At 65.4% G+C, this 12340-nt stretch overlaps 1 non-coding gene across 1 annotated transcript; it reads right to left on the bottom strand.

Moving 5' to 3' along the window:
- Window positions 1–11194: 11194 nt before the first annotated feature.
- LOC114493733 lies at window positions 11195–11271 on the bottom strand. The gene has a single exon (XR_003684334.1). It is a non-coding gene; the product is annotated as a small nucleolar RNA SNORD112 (small nucleolar RNA).
- Window positions 11272–12340: the final 1069 nt, after the last annotated feature.

Genomic DNA, 12340 nt, shown 5'->3' with positions numbered 1-12340 from the left:
CGGCTAACTACTCTCAGGTAGCTCGGGCTCATGCCCGGGGAGTCCACTGCCATGCAGACCTTGCTCACGGAACCACTGTCAGTGCACTTTCTCTTCCTCAGGACTCCTTGGTAACACTCCCGCTCCTCCAGCTCTCTCTGCCACCGTGACACACTGGAAAATGCACAGTCGCACACCAGCTACGTGCTCACCGACCGCTGACCGTACGTACGTATGGGTGAGGGTCCTGGTCAGCAGCAGGGCCATCAGCAGTCAAGCTTTGGGGGAGCCAGAAGTTACACACAGGTTTTTTTTACTGTATTGGGGTCAGCACCCCAACCCCTGTGTTATCCAAGGGTCGGCTGGATGAAAACCAGGTGAGGAAGTGGGTGGGGGGAGTAACAGAGAAAGCCACGCTGCACGGAGATCATTAGCCCCACTTCACAGGCGTGAAGACTGAGTCTCCTAGAAGCGCAGTGACTCACAGGTGGTCACGCGGCCTGGAGGGGCTGACCCGCAGGCGGACGTGGGAGGTCTGGCTCTCCCCCTCCCGCCCCTGCCTGAGCCCCCCTGCACCTGCAGCTTGTGCCCCCTTAGACCCCGCCAGCCTGCGAGGGGCATCTGGGAGTGCAGGGGAGGGCGCGGGAGTGCCGCGAGCAAAGACAAGCCCGTGAGTTTGGTGAGAGCGGCCCGGGAACGCAGGAACCGTGGAACGGCCCCTCCTGCCCCTGTGCGCCCGCTCGGCCGCTCCCCGCCCATTCCTCGGGGCCGCGGCCCCGGCTCCAGGCTGGAGCGGGAATCCTCTCATCTTAAATTCCATGGGCGCCTGCATTTCCCCGCCTCCCTCTCCGAAGGCAGGAACGCACACCTGGGCACCTGTCGGGCTCGCCGTCACAGGTGGGCGGGGACCCCTCCCAGTCGGAGAGGCCAAAGGCCGCCCCCGAGAGAACAGTCAGAGCCATCGGAACCCTCGCTGGAATGGAATACTGTGTGCTCGCCCTACGGAAAGCATTGTCCTAAGCACTTTCAATGTTGGGAGTCACGTCACCTTCCAGGGCCCATTAATAACATCCCCATCACTGATATCCCCATTTTACAGCGGAGGAAACTGAGGCCCAGAGATCAACGACCTGGTCTGAGCTCACAGAGCCTGGCCAAGGGCAGGGCTGGGGTTGACGCCCGCCTGGGAGGCAGGTCGCGGGGGCTCGGCCCGTCAGCACACCGCACAGAAGGTGTCGGCCGCACGCAGGGCGGTCTTCGGGGCGGGGGCCTCGCTGGCCTGCCCTCTCACCCTGGGCCGGGCTCCTCCCTCCTGGCCCGGGACCCCTTCGGGCTCTCGCCGAATTTCTGCCACCTGACCCCCTGGGCCTTCCGCCTTCCGTCCCAGCATCAGCCACCAGCATGCCAGTCACACCTGATTAGTGGTGCTGCAGGACGCCAGTGACGAGCCTGACCCTTGTCACGTGCGATCCGGACTAGCCAGGACGGGGGACAGAAGGTGTCACCTGAGGAGTAAATACATGCAGAGGCCAGGGGGTAAGAAGTCCCGCTCCCTGACAGGCCAGGGGGCTGAGTCTGCCTTGGGGAGGGGGGGGGACCCCCAAGGAGCGCCAATTTTTCCCAGGCACAACCGGGGAAAAGGAGGAAACGGGGGGAGGGTTTGGCTCTGGAATTAAAGCAAACTCGGGCTCCAGTCCCGGCTCTGCGTGTCTCCCTGTACGGTTTGGGGCGACCCTCCCGCCGTCCCCGCCGCCGAGGTCCCTTTCATCTGAATGCAGGACGGTAATTGTCGCCGCGGAGGGCGGCCGTGCTGATTGAGAAGAGGCACAATTACGCCCAGGAGCTAGAAAAGGCCCAGACACGTGGTGGGGTCAGGGGATGCTCCTCCACCCAGGAGAGCCGGGGAGGGGGGCCGCCTGCTGTCTGTGTGTGCACGTGAGAGCGGCGGGGGCTGAGAGCTGACGCAGAGCCGCTCCAGAGCCACAGCGGGGACCTGGTCCCCGAGGACGGGCTGCCCACCTGTCGTCCCAGAGCCGCCTGCGCTGGCCAGTGCGCTCGCTAGGAGGCACAGCAGCAGCAGGAGGAGCTGCACCGGCGGGCGCCGCTCCGGGAGGACCGCGGGCTCCGAACGGGGACTCCTTGGATCTGGGTGAGAGACGGACCCTAACCCTACCTCTCTTCCATCCATCCATCCATCCATCCACTGGTCCCCCATCCCTCGCACCTCACACCCCTCCTCCCCCTCTCCGCTGGGCTCAGGAGTCGGGTGAACCTGGGCTGGGATCCGGGTTCCTGCTTTCTGGCCGATCTCGGGCCAGTCACTGACCTCTCCGAGTCCTCTCGTCTGTGAAATAAAGGGAGACGAGAAGGAGCTGAGCGAGGGTTTAACGAGAAGGCGGACGTGCCCTGTGCCTGGCCCGAGCCGCTGGCCATCAGCTGCCCTTTCCCTCTGCCGCACACAGGCTGCCCTGCATGCCGGGGTGGGGGGCAGGACCGGGGCCCCCCCACGGGACACCGAGAAACACTCTGAAAACATGATAGGCGCTGCTGGCGCACCGGGCAGCCCCCTGCTGCACCTGGGTGGGTGGGGGGCGGGCAGTGGCCACAGCACTTTGGGGCAGTGGTCCCTCCTGGACTCCCAGCAGAGGGTGCCATCTAGTGGACTGGCAACAGGTGGGGTCCCGTAGCAGGGACGAGGGGGGCGGTCCTGGGCCGCGGCAACTGCTGTGAGCGAGCCAGCAAACCGGGAGGTCGCCATCCCCCGGGGCTGCAGGCTGCCCTGGTTGGGAGGTGGCACAGAACCGTCCTAATGACTGACCCGGGGGGTGGTCTGCCTGGTGGAGGAAACCCCGCTCGGGTCCGCCTTCCCGAAGCCCCCCGCCCCCTGCCCCATTAGAGGTTTCCAGGGAAAAAAGAATCCCAGCAGCAGCTCCCGTTGCCGAGGCGGCTGCGTGTGTGACGCGGGGCTGGGGACCTCACACGGGACCCTGCCGACACTCACAATGACTGTGGACGAGACCTGGCATCGGTGCCGCTTCCCGTGTGCAGTGTGGAAGCCGCCGAGGGCGTCTGTGGCCGCACTCACCTGCGTGCGCCCAGGGCCCCCCGGGTGCGCAGGGGGGCTGCGGACACGCGCTCGGACGGGCAACTGGAAGAGAAATGTACGAGTCAGTCGGGGCTATCGGAAGGCTGGGTAGATGTCGGCTGGCACTAGGGAAACGCTGTTCATTTTCTCACTGTGACAATGACATTGGAGTTGTGTTTTTAAGAAAGAAAAGAGTTGTGTGTTTTTAGAGATGCGTACTGGGAAACGCTCAGAGAAAACGACGTGGAGCTGGCCTCCACAGTGCCGGGGGGGGCGTGGTGCTGGGGGGCCAGGGGGCCGGGGGGGGGGCCGGGGGGGCCGGGGTTCAGGCGGAATGAGACGGTGACCGTCGCTGGGAGGCAGGGGCATGAACGCCGTGCGACTCGGGGTGGAAATGCACACCATTTCTACACTTCTGTGCCGTGTCGAACACCTCCCCGTGAGAGGACGGGAACGTGAACAAGGAAAAGCCAGCGCGGGACAGGAGGCAGTGCAGAGAGACCCAGGGTCCCAGCTGGATGTCGGCCAAACTGGGAACAATGTGTCCAAGTGTGTGGGGCGGGGGGGGGGGGGGGGGGCAGGGGGCCAGAGAGGGGCCGGCCGAGGGGCCAGGCCATTCTCAGTCGGGTGGACAGAGGGGACAGGGCAGCACTGCCCCGGCTCTTCCTTCCTCCTAGCCCTCCTGCCCTGGCAGACCCCCCGGGCCCCTCTGAGGCCCCCTCTGCCTGCACCCCCGTGCCTTCTTGTGCTCCCCCCTTTCTCCCTGCCAGAGCCTCCCGCACCCCCCAGGCCTTTCTACTCCTCTTGGCCCCCCACCCCAGGGCCCCCTTCCTGGCCCCTGGAAGCCCTCCCCTGGCTCTCCCAGCTGAAAGCACCTCTCCGCCCCCGGCCAGAGCTCGGGGACCCTCCCCAAGACCAGCAGAGCCAGGCTGGGGAGGGCTCAGCCAGGCAGTTTTCACATACTTTTTCTTTTTTCAATTTTTTGGGAGCACGGGAGTCAGTGCTGTTCCCCTAACACAGTGCTTTTCCCCTGAAACAGTGTGCACCCCCTGCCCTGGCTACCCCCTCCCCCCCTCGCTCCCCCCCCCAGCCTCCCTCTGTCCTACCCGACCTGCGGCTGCAAACTGACTCACCCGGGGCCCCTGGGCCACAGCAGTCTCCCCACCCCCGCCCCCCGGGACCACCACACCCTCCTCCTCCTCCTCCTCCTCCTCCTCCTCCTCGCTCCCTTCTTGGCCCTTCTGGCAGCTGCTAGACCCTCGGCGCCCCTCGGCGCCCTCATTTCCTGGGCTCCCCCAACAGCCCTCCCTTCCCACTCTGGAAGGCCGGCCGCCAGACAGCCCCGGGACCCTCCGGCAGCCGGCTGCACTGCAGCGCGGCTCCGCGAGGGAGGGGCGCAGCCCGCGGCCACCCCAGGCACTGCGGCCGCCCCTCCTGGGGCCCCCAGCCCAGGGCAGGCTGGCCCCCCGCTCGCTTCTGACGCAGCTGAGAGCGCCACTACAAAAGTAAAAAACGCCGGTCCCTACTGCCCGTCTCCCCCTCCTCACTTTCCGGGCTTAAAACGCGGCCCAGGCAGCCCCCTTGTGGCACTTGGGGGCGCCACAGACCCTTGGCTGGGACCGGGAGAGTTCAGAGCGTCCGCCTCCGCCGCACCGTGAGTTGGCACAAATCCCGAGCGGCCCAAGCCTGCCTGGCGCAGACCTCGGCCGGGCCCCCTCTCTGAGTGGGGGGCCGCGGCCCCCTCGCCTCCCTCTGGGGCCCAAATGTGCCCCCTCTGTCCCCCTCTGCCCCCCCCCGCCCTGCCTGGGCTGCCCTGGAAGTCCCGGGCAGCGGGGCCGACGAGCACACAGGTGTCTGGAGGCCGCGGCAGTGGTGGGGGCGGGAGAGGGGCTGGGGAGAACCGGGGCTTCCCCTGCAGTGACGTGCTTTCCACGGCTGCCTCGCAGAGAGGGAAACTGAGGGGCCATCTGCGTCAGAGGAGGGGCCGGGGCTCCCCCCACGAGTGGGTTCTCTCGTGACGCACTTCTCTGTGCTGAGGGGCGACCCTGCAGACGGCCCCCCTCTGCCTGTGCCCAGTCCTCGCCCCCCCCACAGCCAGCCCTCCCCAGGAGGAGCCCCAGGGCCCCCCGCCCCGCTCCGTCCTCTCTGACTCACTGTCCACCCGCACAGGCCCCGGCCCCTCCCTCTCCCTCTGCAATCTGCGAGGTGGTGGGCAGGGCCCTCTCCACATCAGGTTAATGATGCCATTTTCATAAGCCTCTGCCCATAGGTGCTACCACCTAATTTTAAATCTGCCCTTCAAACGGATTGGGCCACAGAGGAGCTGGGATCTCAAGCACCGCTGGGAGGTGCTTAAAACTAATCAATCCGTCCCCTGCCCACCCACACCCCCCCGGCCCTCAGCACAGCTCCGCGGAGCAGTCTTCAGCAGCAGGGTGTGGTGGGGAGCCTCGGCCTCACTGGGGTTCCACTCCGGCTCGGCCTCACACCAGCTGAGAGACAGTGAGTAGGGGACTTCCCCGCTCCGTGCCTCAGTTTCTCCATCAGTCCAGCGGGGATCCCGAGGCTGCTGCTGCCTGTCTGCCCTGTCTGCCGGGGAGAGTCCCGTGCACACAGCCCAGCCGGCCCTCGGCCCCTGCGTCGGGCTCCATAAATCTCAGAGTCCGGCAGCCCCCTCGACCCCTTGATTTACAGCCACTCACTCCCCGTCTCTCCCCCCACCAGACTGAGCTCGGAGGACAGGAAGCCGCCCGGCATCCAGCTTTCCAGCTTTCCAGCTGTCCAGCCTTCGTGTCCAGCTTCCCACTCGAGCCGGGGCCCGGCAAGGTAGGTGCACCCCGGTGGCTTGGGGTCCAGGGCATGGGGGGGTGACGGTAGCCCACAGTCCGGGAGATGCCTGGACCCCACGGGCTCCTCTCCCTCTAGCGCCCCCTGTCTGCCCTGGCCGTTATAGGCAGCCGCAAGGAAAGTTGTTTCTTCAAGCCTCACGCCCCGGCCCCTCGGGCTGCTGTGTACAATGGCAGTCCCTGCCTTATGAAACACAGGTGTGGCTCCCGTGCCGCCTCTACCGCGTACTGCATCCGCTGTGAGCTCACAGGCCGAGGGCTGCCTCTGGCTGGTGCGCTGTGCGCGGTAGAGCCGGCGGAGGGGTCTGCACCGTGCCCAGGGCCCCCTTTACATTCGGAGAGGGGTCTGGGAAAAGCCAGGCCCGGTTCTCCCTGGTGACACTTTTCCCATGCGTGCCTCCCTCCCCGAGTCCCTGCGGCCCCGCCACGAGCCGCGGTGAAGTGTGTGGTGTGAGCCAGGCTGTCGTGTGTCCTCTGGTCTCACGCTGGGCCGGCAGGGAGCCCCTCTTGCCTTTCCCGGGGGAACACCCGACGCTCAGAGACAGGGAGGGGATTGCCGAGGCCGCCGCTAGAGGCTGGGAGTGGAGCCGGGTGCACCCGGCTCGGGAGACCCCCAGCCCCGCAGCGGCTGCTGGCTGGTGCCGGCACCGTAGCCGCCGCCGCCGCGGCAGGCTGACCGGGGCCGCCCGCCGCTCCTGCGGAAAAGGCAGGAGTTTTGCATACAGAGTGTTCTCCCTGGCAACTGGCAAAGGGGCCGTAAAAAAAAAAAAAAAAAAAAACCCAAGAGGGCTCTGAAACGGCTTCAGAGAGAGACCCCCGAGCCGCCGGCCCCGGCGGGCAGACCCGCGCCCTCCCCTGGGCTCTCTGCAGAACAGCAGGGCAAAGGGCACCGTCCCGGCGGCCGGGCGCCGGCGGCACAGGCGCCGGCACAGGTGTAGACGGTCCCGGTCCGGACGGGGACGACAGGGACAGCCCCCGAAGCTGACCCTCGACGCGGGGCTGGCTCTGCCGCACGGGCAGGAGAGGGCTGCGGCAGCCAGCTGCCCGCGGAGCAGCGCGGAGGGCAGAGGGGGCGAGGGGGCCGCACGAGCCACGGAGGCAGACGCGGAGCGCAGGGGAGGGCTCGGCGGAGCGGCTCGGTGTGTGAGCCCCGCGCGGGCTGCTCGGGGAGAGAGGGAGCTCCCTGTTACGGGAGGCATCCGAGCACAGCGCGGCAGGCCGGCTCTTGGCTGGGAGGCTGCAGCGCGGCTCCCTGCCCGGGCTGGCAGCCTGCACGTCTAGGCCTCTGAGCGGCTCCTACGGAGCTAAGTCCCGAGCGAGGGAGTGGGCGAGCAGGCGAGCGCGCGGGGCTGGCTGCGGCGAGGCAGGCCGGGGTCAGAGCAGCGATGCGGGGACTCCCCCGTGTGCCTGGCCCTGAGCCGCACGGCAGAGACACCGATGGCCGGTGGAGCGCTTCGGCCCCAGTGAGGCAGTGAGGGAGAGGAGCGGAGCGTGGGGGTGAGTGCGCGGGGCCAGCGGGGGGAGGGGAGGGCTGTCCTGCAGCCAACCCCCCGACTCCAGGGCTGAGCCACCTGGAGAGGCCGGCTGCCCGCCCTGGCTCCCAAGCCCAGAAAGGCTGGCCGCGGTCTTCTATGGGGTAAGGCTGGTGTAGCCACAGGGCGGGGGCAGCCTTCCATGGGGCACGCAGTAGGAAAAGGGGGGTCTCCTGAGTGGAAGGGCTGGCCGGTTACGAAAACAGAGGGCCCCTTCCTGTAGACTGGGCCGCAGCCACCAGCCCGGTCGGTTGCTGGACCGTGACGCGGACGCCCCAGGGACTCCTGGAAGCCCGCAGAGGGGCGGGGGACCGAGGGGCCTGCCTGGCGAGGGACGAGGTCCCTCTGGAGCCGGGCGCTGGCTCCACCGTCCCGCTCCTGGGAACGCGGTTCCCAGGAACTGGGGGTGCACTGGGCCTTTATCGGGGGACCCCCGCTAGATGAGGCTCTGTTCTGCAGTTACTGAAGGAGTTTTCTTGCCTTTGTTCCCAGTGCAGGCACTCGGGGTGTGTGTGTGTGTGTGTGTGTGTGTGTGTCTCAGGGTGGCCGAGGGGCCAGCCCCGCTTCCCCGTCCCCGCCATCAGCAGGCTGCCCTGGCTCACCCTCGGGGAGCCCTTCCCCGAGGTGGAAAGACAAGGGTAGGTCGGAGGCACTGGGGACAGAGCCCCTCGCCCCCGCTGCCTAACGGCCTTGCTCGGGACGGCGGGAGCGGCCGGGGCGCTGCCCGCCTCGGGGTCCCCACCGCTGCTCCGGCCCGCCGTGGGGGGGCAGCATCGTGTTGCAGGTGGCGGCGCAGGCCGGCGCCCCGCAGACAGACAGACAGACAGACCGCCAGCCCCTCAGGTGCTGCTGGGGAGACCACTCGTTTCTCAGAATCTAGTTTTGTTGTTTTCCATCATCATCGTCGTAGCCTCCATTGATTAAAACACTAACATTTTGAAAATGTTTGGCAAAGTGGTGTTCGCGTGCATGCTGCAGGCCTCTGCGGCATTACTTGGGGGGGTGGGGGGGCTGCGGAAGAAGGTGCGCACATAAAAAATTACGCAAAGACAATATGTCTCTGCTCGGGGCAGCAGGTGGCCCCGGAGAGGACGCGGAATGTACGAGGTGCGGATTTGGGGAAGGCGGCTCCCCTCGTCCTCGTCCCTCCCCAGCCAGTGGCCACAGGACGGCCAAACCTTCCGCCCCTGATGGGCAGGCTGGCCGGGGAGGGGCTCCCAGGGGAGGGGGCACTGTCCCAGCCCCGAGTCCCCGTTGGGCCCCGTGCTCCAGACACAGACACAGCCGGGTTCCCTCGCCCGCACGGGAGAAGTCGGGACGGAGAGCTCAGGCAGGAAGCTGGGGGCCACGGGGGCACGCGCAGCTCAGGGGCACTCCGCACACCACCGGGGAGAGGAGAGCCCTGCGCCCGCACCGCAGAGCAAAGAAACCCGAAACCCGGGAGAGGGGGCCGTTGTGCGCGGCAGCAGCCGGGGAAGCTCCCCTCCGGGCAGGCCCGGCTCCCCGCTCGCTCCCGGGGGCCGGCTGGCTGCGGCACAAACGCCGCGTTGAGGCGAGCCCGCCCCGGGGACCCGTGTTTCTGTGAGACGGAGCAGAGGTCAGGGTTGGCCAGAGGCTCTTCCAGGAATTGGGAACCTCTGGAGACCGGACCCCCGTTCCTTCCGAGCCGCGCCTGCCAGCGTCTGTAGAATCTGAGCCTAAAATATTTGCCCGAGAGCCGCATGACATTTTACATATATTTAAAAAATTAAATTAAATTGACGGTGGCCAAACTTGTTAGGAGAAGCCAATGAAAGCCGGCGGGGCAGCCCCTCCGTGGGCCCCCAGGGGTGGGGGGAAAGGCCAGCATTTCCCTTCGGGGGGCTCAGCGCGGGGGCAGGGTGCACGGAGGCTGCGTGCATTGTCCCTGGGTCGTCTCGTCTCCCCCGAGGGGCTCTCAAAGGAGCTGCCCGTCTCAGGAGGGGGGGTCCAGCCTTTCGGGAGGACACGGGACAGGCAGGGCTACGGATTTTTGCCGGGGACGGCGTGCCAGCTACTGCACCAGGCAGTTCATGGGTGGTGTTTTTTCTTGGAACCCGAGGGAGACAACGGTTACTTGTTTTAATGTCAGGAAACTGAGGCACAGAACATCGTGGAGCCTTAAAAACACACACAGCTCTACACCTGCCCTGTAGCTGGGTTTGTGTTTAAGATGGCCAGCCTCTTGGGGTGCCCTGTACCCCAGGGAGAGAAAAGGGACCAAAGCCTTGAACATACTGGTGGCTTTTGCTCCCCCCGAGGGCAGGTGAACCCTCTACCCCAAGGGTGACGGGGCCTTGGCACCCTAGACTTTTATCTCAAAACCTGTGTTCCTTCTAGAACATGCCACCGTTGCTTAGGTGCAAGCACCACACCACTCTCAACCACCTCCTCACCCCAGAGCTGCCGCCAACACCCCAGCTGGTGGCCCTGTTGTCACATGCTAGGACTTGCCGGGTTCTCATGTTCTGGGACCTGCCCATCTCCCCGCGGCGAGGAGCAGACCACAAAAGACGCCATCGACCACTTCCCGGCTCTAATAAGGCCCCCCCAAACCCATCCCTGGCACTCACAACCCTGAGATGCTAGACCCCAGACTCTGAGTTTCGGGGTGCCACACACATGGCCGACGGCAGACACGGAGGGACCCCGGCGTGTGCGCGCAGGAGGGCGGGACAGGGCAGCGGGGCGCCCCGGGCGCGTGTCCGCAGGTCTGTGGTGTTCTGAGGACTCACCGGGGCCACGGTGCACGCAGCGCCGTCCTCCAACACGGCCGGTCGGCCCGGGGATGAGTAGGGGGTGGTCTTCCGTGAGGGGGGCGAGATGCAGGCACAACAGGGCACCGAGGGTCCTGGAAAGGGACAGTGGAGAGGGGCTGGTGAACAGATGGCCATGCCACGGGTTCTAGAAAGATGCAGAACCCTACTGTCTGGGGCTGGGAGATGTGTCAGTGCAGCATCACAACTCGGGGACTGAGCTTTGCCGGACTTTGCACGTGGTTTGGGGGGAAGCCTCTATGTTGGGTGTGAGGGCCGAGACAAGGGGCACAGAGGGGAGCAGGGAGCCGAGGGCGCGGCGGGGCGGCCGGGGCACCGGCCAGGGAGGGGGCAGGAGGAGGCGGGGGCCTCTGGCCAGACCCTGAAGGGTCCTACGTGCCGGGCTCAGGCTCTTGGACCACGTCCCAGATGCCATGGGAAGTCTAATGAAAGATGTAAAGCAAGATAGCGATGACGTCAAAAAGGCATGTTAGAAAAATCGCTCCGGGAAAATGAACTTTGCACGCAGGCTACCCCCAGCCCTCTCGACTCCGGGAACGGGGGCCGGAGGGGCAGCGTGCACAGGTGCAGCCCAGCCTGTCACCCCAGGGGCATCGGCGGTGACAAAACACAGGACCCCCTTCAACCTTCCCGAGCGGGCAACAGGGAGGCAGAATTATATTAATTAAAACCCCGGTGCGTGACAGGCCCCCGTCATGCATCCAGGCCAGGGACACTTATGTTTTATGGATTCGCATGTATCTGTTTTCTTACATAACGAGCGCCCAGGAACCTGGCGGCCACGCCAACAGCGGGGGCTTTTTGATCGAAGCTTCGGCTGCACACACTCGCCGCCCCCAGCGCACACACATGGAGAGTGAGGGGGGGGGGTTCCGCAGGACGGGAGGGGGGCACGCACATACACTGGACTATTCAGCGGCTCTCAGGAAGAACGGCAGAGCGAGATGACTGTCCCCTAATGCACGTCAGCGCTCTGAGCAGAGCCGGATTAATCATGACCTTTTGTTCATAAACACTTCCTCCCCCCGGGCCCAGGCGTGTCCCCCTTCCATCGTGCTAATTTATGCATTCATGTATTCATCCGTAATAATGCCGCGCTCGCTCGGGAGCCCACTCCTCCGATCCAGACCCCCGCAATTACTCGCACCTGCCTCCACCATCCGCCCCCTCGGGCGGGGGGGAGACGCCGGGGCGTACGTGACGGCAGGGAGGCCGTGAGACCGCCTGCGGGGCCTGCGGACGCCAGTGTCCTTCCGAGGGACGGCGCTGACCCTGCCCACACAGGTTCCTCGGGGAAGCTGCACAGAACAGACAGGCACGTCACGACACGGTTACTGCAAAACATCAGCAAAACCATACACTTCCCAGGTCTGTGTCTATACACATGCAAATGCCCAGGAAAAAAAAAAAAAAAGTCTGCGCCCATAACCCTGAGGCCCGTAATTGGAGTTAATATGTGGAGGTGGGAGGGGCTGGGCCGGCGGGAGGGAGTGCACCAAAGCTGGCTCTGGCTTTTATCGGCCGTGTTTGATTTTTCGTAATGAGTGTATTAATTATCGATGCATTTCTCGCACCATTAAAAATAAACATTTGCAAGTGGGTTTTTTTTTTTTTTTGCTGTTGTTTTGAACAAACACTAAAAGGACGTTTTGGCTGATGGAGCAGGAACAGACCCCTCCCCCCCTCCCCGGAGCAAGTCCTGCAGACACAGGGCGGGGGGGGGGGTGTTATGGGGTCCCAAAGATCATGCCTGTCTTCATCTCGTGCGTTCTGAAGCTGGAGCCCGCCGGGCCCCTGTGTGGCACGTCAGTGACAGGAGGCCAGCAGGTGCGTGGCTGCAGGATCTGACCTCACCACCTGCGGGCCCCCCGCCCCCCGGAGCTGCCCAGCGGGTGTCTGCAACGCACCCATCAGGGAGGACTTTTCCTTTTCGGTCTGTAAGGAGAGGCCCTGAAAGCTAATGCGCTGGCCTGTGTCCTCAGGGGTTAGCTGACTGGGACGAGAATGTGACATGAGATCGGCCTGAGGGAAAGGGACACAGGGGTCCGGGGAGCAGCAGCCACGTAGCTCCCCGGCACCAGTGCCCCCCAATAGCTCTGACCC

This window comes from Phyllostomus discolor, chromosome 1 (assembly GCF_004126475.2).
Source record: "Phyllostomus discolor isolate MPI-MPIP mPhyDis1 chromosome 1, mPhyDis1.pri.v3, whole genome shotgun sequence".
Classification (NCBI taxonomy): domain Eukaryota; kingdom Metazoa; phylum Chordata; class Mammalia; order Chiroptera; family Phyllostomidae; genus Phyllostomus; species Phyllostomus discolor.
The sequence above is the reverse complement of the archived record's forward strand: the minus strand, read 5'-3'. Positions and strand labels throughout refer to the sequence as shown.